Source organism: Hippopotamus amphibius, chromosome 6 (genome assembly GCF_030028045.1).
Source record: "Hippopotamus amphibius kiboko isolate mHipAmp2 chromosome 6, mHipAmp2.hap2, whole genome shotgun sequence".
In the NCBI taxonomy this organism is placed as follows: domain Eukaryota; kingdom Metazoa; phylum Chordata; class Mammalia; order Artiodactyla; family Hippopotamidae; genus Hippopotamus; species Hippopotamus amphibius.
The window spans coordinates 38260725-38275180 of NC_080191.1; the positions used below are offsets into that span (position 1 = coordinate 38260725).

Genomic DNA, 14456 nt, shown 5'->3' on the forward strand with positions numbered 1-14456 from the left:
CCAATACCCCCACATTTGCTGTCAGTGGAATTGTGGGTGGCTACTGCTGCCTGATGTAGGACAGCCAACGTAGACCTCCGCTTTAGGCTGAGTAATTAAAACTCCTCAGAGATATGACCGCTTTGTAGTACAATACAATGAAATGTTCTAACATAATTATAGAAAGTAATTAACTCAGTGAAAAATGTATTTTCTAATTGCCCATAAAGGGGAGCAGAATACACCACCCTAAAATATGCCTCTTTGGCATAAGGATTATCTTGAGCTGGTTATTTTTAAGCAACAGGAGACACAGAAGAAGCTCTGAAAATTGAGTTGAAGTTACCCTTTTGTAAAGGACATTTCCATTTATAAGGGAAATCTCTACTTGTGAGAGTGTCTCCCTCTCTGTACCAGGCAGAGAAAGATGTCTAATGTCTAGAATCTCTTGTCAATAGAGAAGGCAGAAACTTAAATTGACTTAGTAATCAAACCCTGTGCTTTGCTTGATAACACCCATTATTGGAAATTTAGTTTTGCTCTCCTATATCCAGCAGCTTTCTGAACATTTACTTTTATGTAGAATTGTTTTTTTTAATTAATTAATTAATTTATTTATTTATTTTTGGCTGCCTTGTGTCTTCACTGCTGCACACAGGCTTTCTCTAGTTGTAGCGATCAGGGGCTACTCTTTGTTGTGGTGCGTGGGCTTCTCACTGCAGTGGCTTCTCTAGTTGCGGAGCACAGGCTCTAGGTGCACGGGCTTCAGTAGTCGTGGCACGCGGGCTTAGTTGCTCCATGGCATGTGGGATCTTCCCAGACCAGGGCTTGAACCCATGTCCCCTGCATTGCAGTCAGATACTTAACCACTGCGTCACCAGGGAAGTCTCTATGTAGAATTGTTTTAAAGTAACTTCCTGGACACCAAGACATTCCACCATAAGTATAACAGTTGCATTTTCCTACATAACTAAAATAACATTTTCTCAGTTAAAAACACGTTCTAAAATCTTTAATATCATCTAATAACCAGTCCATATTTAAATTTCCCTAAATGTTCCCCAAATCATATATAACTCCAAAACAGGATCCAATTTGATACCACACATTGCATCTGATTGCGGGTGCTTTAAGCTCCTTTTAATCTGGACAGTAACATTTTAATGGTACTGTGTTACTGAAGAGAATGGCTCACAATGAAGAAAATACTCCCAATTCAGGATTGATCTGATTGTTTCCTTGTGGCATCATTTACCTTTTGCCTGTTAATTGGAAATTAGATATAAAGGTTTGATTCAATTTAAACATTTTTTGGCTGCAATAGATCCTAGATGTTGTGTTTTACTTCATATTGCATCTCAACAGGGGACCCTTGATATCTGGTTGTCCATCAGTAGGATGCCCAGAGAAACCACTGGGGGCAGGGTTAACATCTTCATCCCTCCATAGCAACCAGAAACCAATCTCTGTAGTGTTATTGTGGCTCCATTCATCTGTCCAGTTCTCCATCAACTGTTTTTCTAAGGGTGTCACCAGTTCCTTGCCTGAATCAATGATTGGACTAATTGTTGCAAAATGAGTATTTCTTAATTTTATTATTTTCTATATATTGATTGGTGCTATCTTGTTACCATTGTAGGGGAGGAAAAATAATTTTCTCTCTATCCTTTTAGGTTCTTGGCTGTGAACCCCTGTAATAAAAAACACACCAATAAAAGAAAAATAAACAAGAGCATAGTAACATGTATACATCCTGTGCAACTCCTTGAAATGGCCGATCCACCACCTTAAATACCATCTCCAGCTAAAGACAAAAGACAGTATTGGGGGGTGGGGGAGGAATGGGGACACCATTAAGAAAGCTTACCAGGCAAAACACAGTTGTTATGTAGATTTAAGTCCTTGTCTTCTCCATTGATAAGAGTCTCTAGAGAATTTGTCATCCTCCTCTTTCTGATATTGATCTTTCTTTCTTCCCTTCCTTCCTTCCTTCCTTCCTTCCTTCCTTTCTTTTCCTCAAAGACATTGTGAGGTGGAGTACATGTCCCTGGAAGTAGAAGAGGACCATCCTCAGGTGTGTCATCCCATGGAGGAGGGAAATGACAAGTGCATTTTGTTGGTCTCATTTGAACAACAAAAGGAAAGAGAAATGAAGAATCTCAGTCATACTCCTCTAGGGTGGTTAGTTCAGTTTTAATGGTCAGTTGAGTCTTAGGTTAAGCATAAAAACAATATTCTAAATACAGCATACCAGGGAGACTACTCCGATTATTATAAGCACAATACTTCCCACTATCTAGTGCACTTCAGAGCCATGGTACTCAAGACCCTAACCAATCGGAATCAAAAAGTTAAAGACAAATTCCACTTAGGAGTCACTTTCTTAAACAAGCTGGTTTGTTCAGTGATCTTATGTAGCTGAGTCTCAACTTCCCCAGAAGTGTCAATCCAAGTGCAGCAAGTGGTATTGGCCACAACACAAAAACCTCTGCGTTCTGCTACTCTAGTATCAAAATCAATTTTGGCCTACGATCTAGGGATATTTGTTGGGTAGCTATTGCTTTAGAAGCATATTGTGCAATATCTTCAAGAGCTGAGGAGAGATTATTTATTATAGCCTCATTTGCACTTTATCCTAGCCAGGGAAGTAGGGGTCTGCCAAAAGAAATGAATTTAAATCATGAAACCTCCTGGTAGTCCCTACTGAGTCTGTGGTTCAAGTCTGGAAGGAAAGGTGACAGCCATGGGGGCCAGTCAAATTTAGGGGTTTGTAGATCACAAGGGTGGTTTTATTTTGGTTGCTTTTGCCTTGTGTCCCTTATTTTGTACACAGCCTGGACACAGAGTTCCCAGGTTTGGGGTTGGTGACCAGAGACAGAGAAATGGACCCATAGGGTTAGGGAGTCTGACACGATAGAGAGGAGGCTGAGTTTGTTCCACAGAAACTGAGGCCATAGGGTCAGCAGCATGGTGGCAAACCCAAGTCATTCGGAGGTTGGATTATCCTCTTTGCAATGGCCTGAGATACTGGAACAATGACATCATCCTTCCAGGCCAGAGCATATTCCCTAACTTCTAGACTTGTTACTTGAAAACTGGGTTCACCTCTTGGTGGATGGGGAGCCAAAAGACACAGCCAAGCCAAAGATTAGGGGAAGGAAGGATTTATTACTTTCAGTGAGTAAGGAGAACACCAGGGATCTTTCCCAAAGCAGTGTCTCTCTGAACAGCAAAACTGGGGATATTTTAAGCTAAGTGTACACACATATTCATGAAGGGACTTGAGCAGAGGTGAATTTAGCATAGAATTGGGGAGGAGGTTGATGGAGTCCAAGCTTTAGTTGATTGAAATCATGAGTGTCAGAAAAGGTCAACACCATCATCCCTTAGGTTTCAGTTGATCTGGTGGTTGAGTGCTCAGGGAGGGGAAGGTGTGTTAAATTCTGCAAAATAGCTCAAGAAAGTGCTTTGAGCCATCTTTACCGCTGAAACAGAATCTTTACAACTGATTTATTATCTTTGCTGTTGTTACTTCCCTTGCCTGAAGTGGTCTTTGTTCTTCTGTTCCCTTAAGATCGTTACTACTGAGACCTGTTCAAGGGCAAGCTTTGTGGCCAGGTTTAGATCACAAAATGGCTTAGGCCAAAATGGCTCCTCTTATGTCAAAACTATAACTGGTTCTTTTCCTCTGGGGACCTCTTGCCCTATCTGTTTAGCAAATATTATATTCTTCCTCATAAAATTTTCAGTGTGGCACTATATTTACTAAGAGAACAAAATAGCTTTAGTTTCTCTGTAAAAGGAAGTCAAAAGTATACAAACCTATGTGCAGTAATTAATGTTTTCATTTTTTTTAAATATTATTTGGTAATAATCTAGATATTCAATGAATACTCATCAGTCAAGTTATCTCAGTATGGCTTTAAGATTTCAAGTAACCAAAAAGACTTTGGAAATTATTTTTAAGTACACATACCATAAAGCACAATTATTGTTGAAAAGTTTATTTATAAACTTATATCTTACATCTATTTAATTTACTTGGTAATAACCATCATGTTACCATTATGTTAGATTACTCGAGAAAATTTCATTAGATGTTGAATATGTAAGCCATGTTCTTAAGTTATCTTTCTTGCTGACAAATTCTGTAACAGAGATAACATGAGCTTATTTTAGTAAACCTAGGTAGAATAAGTTTTATGCTTAGTGCTGATGACAATAGAGACATGACTTCTAAAATTAAATCAACAAACAAACTAGCTTTTATTTATTAATGTGGGCAGAGAATGTCAGCCTGCCTTATCAGTAAACAAAGGATGTTGTGGCCATGAAGACATCAGCCACTGTAGCCCCCCTGATGGAGCTCCCTGAAGGTCTTCAGGATGAAGAAAAGCAGGATACTGGCACTAAATAGTTAAGGCGCCCATCAAAGGAACAATTTCATTGACCCTAGTCTCTTGCATCTTCTAATGCACAGGAAAGCATTATTCTTTAACTTGAGAAGTCTGGTTTTCTTTAATAAGTGGTAATCTTTTGATATTCTACTACCTGTTTTTTTGTTTGTTGGTTGGTTGGTTTGTTTGAACTCCTATATATCCTGACTCCTCTCTTACCTCTTTGGAGCAGTCCCTCAGAGCTACCTGAGAGGCTGTCTCCTGGGCTTAAGTTCTCAGTATGTTCACTAAACAAAACACAATTATCAACTTTTAGATTGTGCATTTTTTTCAGTAAACAGTAAAGACTTGTCCTAGATCACATTGTCAACTACGAATTGGTACCTACCATGGGCACTTGCCATCTACCTCTACAAGGATTAAATCATGTGTTGCTGCAGCTGCTGACTTTCAACACCCCCTGTAAGGCGTTCAGGTGGAGAGCAGAAATGAGGCCCTCTGTGCTCTGGGAAAAACTGACAGTATCTTCAGATAGTTAGATATTTTCAGGAGCTCATTTTATGAGCCCAATTCTCATATCTCCTCATAGCTAGAAAAACACTAAAATCCTTCACAGTGACATCTGCTCCTCGTGACTAGCAGAAACCTTCTGTGAAAAAAATACGCGTCTTATTGCATGTACCCCCCTTCACCAAAATCACATATATACTGACCTTCCCCCCTGCCTCTTGGGAGCAGTTTCTCAGAGCTATCTGAAATGCTGTCTCCTGGACTGCAATCCTCATTTTGCTCCAAATAAAACTTAACTCTCAACTCTCACGTTGTGCAATTTTTTTTAAGTTGACAATGTGAACTTGGAAAAAAATTTGGGTTAGTTTCAATGTTTCTGGGAGTCGAAGTATTGAATTCATATAAGCACTTATTTTTCTTTAAGCCAATTACATGGACCTCTTTTACAAATTAATGTTGGCAATACCATCTGCAGGTAGAAAAATATCACACATCTATCACGTACACACATAAACAGACATAAACATATAGATAGATGCAAACAGCAATCTTACAACTTTTGTTTTAAAATTTTAGCCAGGTTTGAGACAGGTAAGAAATGCAAGACTCACTAGTTTATAAAAGAACAGTTTGATCCAAATTGTGTTTCTGGCTGATGGCATAAGTTTATCTGCTCAGACGGCCTAAATTTTTTACTAACAGTTGTGGAGTTTTAAGATATTTCATTTGCCTAGATTCTAATAGCTTTCTTTGCCACCCCCGCCCCCCACCTGCTTAGATAAGAATGACCTCCTTGAAATTTGCATTTCAAAGATATGGCATAATTAAGAGTTCCAAGGGAAAACCAGGTAGAATATTTACATCTCAAAGGCACAAGGGAAAAATGCAAGTTCCTCCAAGAACTTGCATTTGTTTCTTAAATTCAGATTTTTTTTTTTTTAAATACAATAACTGCAAGCCTTTTGAGATGAATAGGGGAGGTTTGGGGATTGGTAAAAAGGATGGGGGGGTTTGATTTGCTTCTAGAGCTGCATTCTTATAAAGAATTAAATTCGTGTACAAGTACAGTTGTTTCTAATTCCTCAAGGGATTGGGTTGCAACTTGAATGATATCATAGGTTGATCCACCCATCTAACTATATTATCTTCAATTTGCTTCTTTAGAACAGGGAAATCTTCAACTAAGATAGAAATAAAAAGATTCCTCTGTTCAAGACTTGGAGCTTTGTCTTTGGAAGGTTTTTCTTTCCCTTTGGGTATATAGTTTCATTTAGCTTAGGGAAGAATGCCTTAAAAAAATGTTTCCATCAGACTCCAAATATTAGCTGCCAGCTTGGTCAGCTTTTGACCATAGTCTTTTCAGAGCGGAAAGACAATTCAGACAGAAGAGAAGTAGAATGAGTACTTGAGTAAAGGGCAGAGGGAAGCAGTAGATGTTATGTGTGTCTTATAGTCTTTGTTTTAGGTACATCTTGTATCTTTAATTGTTCATTGGCCTTTTTCTTTTTTAATTAATTAATTAATTGGTTGCTGTGGGCTGGCTTTCTCTAGTTGTGGTGAGTGGGCTTCTCATTGCAGTGCTCTAGAAGCATAGGCTCTAGGCGTGTGCGCAGGCTTCAGTAGTTGTGGCACATGGGCTCAGTAGTTGTGGCATGTGGGCTCTAGAGCTCAGGCTCAGTAATTGTTGCGCACAGGCTAAGTTGCTCCGCAGCATGTGGGATCTTCCTGGAGCAGGGATTGAACCTGTGTCCCCCGCATTGGCGGTGGATTCTTGACTACTGTGCCATGAGGGAAGTCCCTAGCCTTTTTCAATGAATCTTTGAATAAAATTACTTTGGAATTTTGAATCCTTTTGGAAACTTCTTGTCAATTAAAACAGGTACCCCATTCTGTTTGTCCGATTGGGGAGCTCTTGCTTTCATGTGCACTTCTTAAATAAACAATCTTGTCTCATTGGAACATTCCTCATAAGGCCACTGTAAAACTAGGTTCTCTTCAGTAAGATTGATCCATGCATATGAAGAGAGGCCATAATTTTTTAACATTTAAAAAATAAAGGGGGGTTATCCTTAGAACATTTAGATGACTGGGATCTCATTTTTGGAGTTTTCCTGAGAGCAAAGAAAAAAGTTCTAGATAGCTTAAGGGGTATGCTTAAGGGTGGGACTTGGGTATTTTTTGATAGTATGCCTTTCACAGGATACTTTTTTTCCTGGTAGATGGCCTTGGCCCTATTTGACCCATGACCAGCTGTTCCTCCTTGCTGGCAATTTTCTTGCAGGTGGCTAGCGACCTGTTGTGAAACTTGCTCATCCGTGATGTCAACTATAAATTGGCACTTGCCATCTCCCTCTACTATAATGATTAAATCACACGTGCTGCTGCAGCGGCTGACCTTCAGCAACCCCTGAAGGGAATTCTGAGTGGAGACCAGGAATGACGCACTCTGTGCTTTGGAAAATGGGCGGAACAGGTCTTCAGATAGGTGTTTTCAGGAGCTGATTTTATGAGCCCAACCCTGGCAACTCCTCATACCTAGAAAAGCACTAAATCCCTACATGGTGACGTCTGCTCCTCGTGACTAGCAGAAACCCTCTACAAAAATGTGGGTTTGATTGCATGTACTTCTCCTTCACCAAGATTATATATATATTAATTTTCCCCCTGCCTCTTTGGAACAGTTTCTCAGAGCTATCTGGGATGCTGTCTCCCAGGCTGCAGTCCTCATTTTGCCCCAAATAAACTCAACTCGCAACTCTCACGTTGTGTATTTTTTTTAGTCAACAGTGACCACATTATCCTCATATGGGAACCTTGTGCTTTGGAGACAATTTTCTCTCAAATAAAGGTGACAAGTTTTCTAGCACTGTTTATGTTCTTGACTGGTGCCTGCTGGTTTTAGTTTTGCTCTCAGGGAAATTCACAGTTTAAATCTAAACCAAGAACACTCTAATTCAGAAACCAAAAGAGTACTCACCAGAGGACAATCTGTCCTTATCCAAATCCTGAATGAAGTCAGAGAGCTAGACCAAAGGGAGGGAGCTCAAAATCCAGGAGGAGACTCGTCAAATCAGAAGCAGAAGGTGACCCATGTTGCAACATCCAGGGAAGAATTGAGATCAAGACATTCAGTGGGTACTTTGCTGGATTCCAAGGGTCATTGCCCCTTTGGGGGTAATTTCCTTCAGATTTCACATTCGAATACCATTGAATGTCAACCTAAATAAGGAGGTAAATTGAGGTGGGCTCAAATTACCATAAATTGGGTTTATTTGGGAATAGCAGAGGAATTGCAATCTGGGAAATACAGGCAGGTCTGTTGTGGATTTGAGGTGGGCTGTACTTCCTGGCAAGGAGCTCAAACAAGAGGAAGTCCAGCCAGAGTTAAAACAGTAAGTTCATTGGCTTGAGGGTGGGGAGGAATTCTTGGTAGGTGTTCATTGGTTGGGAGATAAGCCTTGACTTCCATAAACCAGGCATTCATGAGAAATCAGTCTCTCAGTTCTGAAGTTCCATTCTTCTGAGGGGGCATGCATGAAATTCCCCATTTCATATATTCTTGTTCCATTTTAGATTGAAATCCTTTCACACTGGGTATCTCCCACTTGTACGGGAGGTATACATGCTATTAAACTTCTGCTTATTTTTCTCCTGTTAATCTGTCTTTTATATAGGGGGGTTTCAGCTAAGGACCTAGAAGGGTAGAGGGAAAATCCGCCCTCCCCCACAAGAGGAGTTAATTTAATAACTGCCTCAAGTGGTGACAAATGAGGTTCATTTGTTTTGGGTTTTTTTCCAACTTTTCCTTCTGTTGGTATCACTGTGGATTCATGGATTTTTACAAATTCAATGAATTTCAATAAACTACAATTATGGAGGGGGGAGGTTTCAAATTGTCACAAATATAACCAGTGGAAGTCCCTTTAAGCTGGCTCCTGGGTCCTTTAGTCATGACTCCATGAAGTCTTTGAAAGTGTTCTTGCCTGCTTTTGGGCACCAAATCTGAATCCTTGGTATGAGAGGCCAAAATTCCTGTTCTAAGAGAGCTAAATGCAAATGCAGTGACTTCATATCTTAGATATTTCAGTGGGCATATTTTTTGGAAAAACGAGTTCATACAGATATTTCTAATCTTGTCATTACAGTATTTTTACTTAATTTCTTTAATTTTATAGTTTTATCTCCCTCCTCTTATATTTTACCCTGCAATGCAAAGAAACTACTTTTAAAAACAATACCAATATTACCACTGAAAAAAGCTAAAAATATTTTTTTCCCTTAGAGTAAGAATGTACAGTCAAGGTACTCTGTTTTAAAGTTACTTGAAATATATCTTTCCTCTGTGCAGTGACCCTAATAATTTAATGTGCAACCAGGGTCATTTGTTTTGTTTGGCTTTTAATTTCAGCCACTGAGATTTAAATAAAATGATATTCCTTAGCAGGTAATGACTCAGAAGTCAGATCCAGATAAGAAATCTGCCTTCTACCCTTCCTCTTCCACCTCATTTCTCCCCACCTCAGGTAATCATTTTTAATGGTGTATTCTTTAGCCTCCTAATGTTTATTTTTGCAAGTGCGTATTTTTTCTTATTTCCTTCATTTCCCTACATGAAGGGTAGTATATTATTTTTATACTCCCTTGCTTTTGTACATAACTATATATCCTTGTGATCTCACCACAGTGATGTTATCTCTAGCTTTTTCTAACTTCATATATTGAGTTTCCCTAATCCAGCATCTTTTGAATAGTCTCACTATGTTTAGGGGACTATGTAGCCTCACAAGGGCAGATAGAGCCCAGAAAAACTGATTCTCATACCTTCCTCCCAACCCCTCCTTCCCCTTGCTCAGTGGCATTCTTAGATTTCCTGGGTTCCTCCATTTAGGCTGGACTGGTAGCAAGCACTTGGGGAAGGCAGTTGTGTATGATACCCCTTACGATGGCCTTGGTGGCAGCAGGATTGTGAAGCTTCTGAGTGGTTCCAAGAACAGTTCCTGGAGCAGAAGCATCATGGGTGACTATGGCATTTGCAGATTTGATAAAGTCCACTTAATGGCATCAGGACAAACAGTAACATCTGGTGGCAACAGTCACTGTGAGGGACCCCTTATCAGGCTCCCTCTGTGGCGATGTTTGGGAGCTTGTTCCCAGAAACAGCCTTGAGCCTGGTTTTCCAGCCCACCCAAAACTTCTCTCAGCTGCCTGGGATCCTTTTAATAAATTCCTTTTTCAGCTTAATTGGCCTGAGTATGCTTTCCTTGCTTACAACTAGGAACTCCGACCTAAATACTCTTTATGAAAAAATAACGATTAAACAAGACTAAATATAGAGAGTGAGGAAAAGGAGTGTACCATCTGTTCTTACTTCATCTGTAATAAATTATTGTTGACCCACTCTCTCTCAGCCTGTCCTCAATATTTCTATTATCCTCATTATTCTGCTTTAAAAAAAAAAAGCAACCAAGGTTTGAATTCTATATTTTGCTTTCTCCTTGTGTACCATGATAATTGGAGATAGTAAACTGAAGTTTAGCCCTCTACCCAATGCCAGCATTTCTCAATATCTAGGCTCCTTCTTTTGTTCTGGTGGCAAAGATGGCTTTGGGGATGACTGTTCTCAAGATAGAAATGGTAAAGAGAGAAGAGTCAAATTGTTGACTTTTGGGTCTCTACGGAGATTCTTGTGAACTCCGTCAGTAAGGGAGATGTTAATTTTCAAAATGTGATTTTCAATGTCATCAACCAGGTATTTGAGGGTACCACAAAATTTGTTTGTTTGTTTTTAGAAGTCTGAAAATCTTATCTTCACATATCAAGAGCGAAATCAGGAGACCTCACACACTAATATTTATGCCAAAACATGCTGAGAAAAATGGCGGATAGCGTAAGGGAAGGTTTGGGTTTTCTCCCACTTCTAGAGATGTGGCTGAGTGGGTCAGGGGAGCTGGAGGTACCCTGGGGTGATGCAGCAGGATGGGAAAGAGCATTGAGGATCTGGCTGCCCAAGAGCCGAGGGGCACAGCAGAAGCAGGCAATAAGGGACTAAAGGCACAATTAGCATCAGCATCAAGTATCCACAAAGAAGTGGCCACAGGACAGACCCTTGCCGGCCCCTGATACCGTGATCCTAGTTGAGTATTATGAAGCTCACTGCCTGGAATATGGGATCGAGGTAATAATGTTCTCCTGTTGTTATCACATTATTATCAGTAGGCTGGGGCACTCCTTGGTCACCACTGGAATTAAGGACACACGTCATTAAGTTACTATAGGCTAGGGACTTCCCTGGCGGTCCAGTGGCTAAGACTCCACGCTCCCAAGGCAGCGGGCCCAGGTTCAGTCCCTGGAACTAGATCCTACATGCCACAACTAAAGATCTCACATGCCGCAACTAAGAGTTTGCATCCTGCAACAAAGATCCTGCGAACTGAGACCCAGCAAAGCAAAATAAATAAATAAATATGAAAAAATAAAAGTTACTATAGGCTACTGAAAAGAGGGACTGGCTGACGCCTGAAAGAAAATGGTGCACAGCCGTGCCCTGGGCACACTAAAACCTCCAGAGAGGGTCAGAGCTGGGAATGAAGTAGACTATTGGGTTCTCAGAGGCCAGGGACCTCACACCTCATTGGTGCCTCTGACACTCTCTGACGTTGAAGGAGCTAGGTCAGGCTGTATAGATGCAGGAAGAGGGAGAAGGAAGAGGGGTCCTGTGATTTCTGCGGTGCCGAGAGAAAACATGGCAGAGCCCCCAGAGACAGAGCTGGGAAAGCAAAACGTGACCTGGACAAGGCTGGTAACCAGGGATTTAATTTCCTCCTCCTTCCTTTGAACTCCGTCCAGCTCAGAGGTGGTGTTGGACGTTTTCAATGACTCCTCTCTTCACGCCAAACCGTCCCTGGATGCTGGGACGCCTCTGAGGACAGGGCCCTCCAACTGGCTGCATGGACTTCCTCACTTTTGCTTCTCATCTCTTGATTCCTTCCCACAGATCTGTAAGGCTCTAGCTGCTTTTTAGGGCTAACTTACACATTTATAAATAAAAATATGTGGGAATTTATCCTCCTTTCCACATAATAGATTGTAAACTCCTCTGAGACAGGGAATCCACCTTCTACAAGATGCCTTATATTATATGCTATGCAAACAGGCGAGAATTTTCAAATGTTAACTGACTGACTAGATCCCTCCATTCTGATGGGAGTGCTAGCAGCTCTGTCGTCAGTGTCACAGGTGAAAATAACAAGTAGCACTAGATGTTCTAAACGTGTTTGTTTTTCTTTCCCAAGAGGACTACCTTGTGCGTCCCTAAGCATTTCACCAGGTGGCTCCCCAAACCATAATCCTGTCCAATAAACTTGTCTGGCAAATGACCTCACAGAAGCTGACGCTAATAACCTTGAGGACAAACCAGGATTTCTGGCTTCACCTGCTGGCTCCAAGTATCCAGAGTGCTTGTCCATGTTTTCTTAACTTTATTCCACACTTAATTTTATTAAAAGACATTGCGTCAATTGGCAAATTAATGAGGGCTCATAAGATAAAAATGTGAAATACTCAACACAGCTTTGACACCAAGCAAGCTCTCGCAACGTGAGCTGTTATTACTCAACCTTCAGAGAAATCACCCACGCGTCATTCTCTCCTGTAACCATACACCACGATACGAGAAAGCTATGTCTAGGCTGTTGAGCTTTTTTGCTTGATATATATTTTAAGGTATGCCTCCTCCTATTTTCCCTGCATTTTCTACTTTCTAAAGTGGTCACATATATCAGCATGGTAAGAACTACATGAAAAGAAACTGCATTCTCTGTGCAATATTCATGGCCTTCGTTACCCAGAAAGGGCTGGCCTAGTTTTCTATTTCCACAGGGACATTTTGCATGGCCCACATTCAGTGTGACTGTTAACAGTCATGGCAGCTGATATTTTATTCAGCCAAATCTAGACATCCACACAAGCCTAAAACTTGATAAGAAACCTGGAACCCCTCTTGGGAAACTGATTTGCAGGAAACGTCCTGCCTTGTTTGGGGAGTGTGCCCACTCTGAGGTGGATCGCTAAGGAACCTACAGTGGGATTCAAGTCAGTAGAATGTGCAGGGGACGTTTTCCTGTTTTGAACTTGCTTCTCCTCCACTCAAGGAGGTAGCATTAAACCTCTTCCTACTAGGGAGCTTTCAATGAGGACTGGCAATGCCAATGTCAGCCTAGCCCAAATTTTCATGTGCTTCAAAATCATTTGAGAAGTTTGAGAATAGTCAGAACCCAAGCCTCTCCACTCACAACTTCCCCCTTACACACAAATTCGAATTCACTGGACCAGAGAGGGGGTCCCAGGAATCTGCTTTTCTGACTCGTCCACCTGACTCATCGGCAGGTGGTACACAGACCACAATTTGAGAAACGCTGGGAGAGTCTATTTACAGTCTTCCACTCGACTGGGGGCACTGGGTAAAACTGGGCATCATGGACAAAAACTAGGCATGCGGTGTATTCGAAGAGAATACAAAACACTGATGAAATAGTTTTTAAAGCATGTTCACATCTTCTCTTTCTTCTCCATGCCAACCACGTGAGAGAGGCAGAGTAGAGACTGGCTCTTAGATGGAGAGACTAGCATCTTTAGTGGCTAAATGATTATTTGTAACAAGATGAAGTGCTTTTTGTGCTTGTCAATACTGAAATTTGTTTTTTTGGAAAACAAAAGAGTACTCTTTTTTTCTTCACTCTATTCATGAAGACAGAAGCCTAAAGAAAAAATAACGTTTAATTCCTGTAAGAGTGGCTTGTCCACCTAAATGCCCATCAACAGATGAATGGATAAAGAAGATGTGGCATATGTATACAGTGGAATATTACTCAGCCATAAAAAGGAATGAAATGGAGCTATATGTAATGAGGTGGCTAGACCTAGAGTCTCTCATACAGAGTGAAGTAAGCCAGAAAGAGAAAAACAAATATTGTATGCTAATTCATATATACAGAATCTAAAAAAAAAAAGGTACTGATGAACCCACTGACAGGACAAGAATAAGGATGCAGATGCAGAGAATGGACTGGAGGACATGGGGTTGGGGGGGTGGGGACGAAGGGGAAGCTGGAAGAAGTGAGAGAGTAGCATAGACATATTTACACTACGAACTGTAAAACAGATAGCTAGTAGGAAGTTACTGTATAACAAAGGGAGATCAACTCGATGATGGGTGATGCCTTAGAGGGCTGGGACAGGAAGGGTGGGGGGAGTCGTGGGAGGGAGGGGATATGGGGTTATGTGTATAAATACAGCTGATTCAGTTTGGTGTACCTCATAAGCTGGTACAAGAGTGTAAAGCAATTATATTCCAATAAAGAGCTAAAAAAAAAAAAAAAGAGTAGCTTGTAACATTTCTATATCATGGACCCCTCACCTTAAGGATCTGATGAAGGTGAGAAGCTGGCCTCTGACTGTACAGATGCACATGACCATGAAACACTGCATACAATTCCATTCATGGACCTGTCCTAGAAGGTTGCTCTTTTCAAATCTACCCTGTCCTAGAAGTTTGCTCTTTTCAAATCCAAA

General features: G+C 40.8%; 1 protein-coding gene across 1 annotated transcript in view; it reads right to left on the bottom strand.

The window, feature by feature from the left end:
• Window positions 1-1996: 1996 nt before the first annotated feature.
• MED23 (mediator complex subunit 23) overlaps window positions 1997-14456 on the bottom strand; it is an 80587-nt gene continuing 68127 nt past the window's right edge. Inside the window, exon 32 of the mRNA XM_057740387.1 lies at window positions 1997-2026. The gene's annotated coding sequence lies outside the window, so the exon portion shown is untranslated. The remainder of the gene's footprint in view (window positions 2027-14456) is intronic.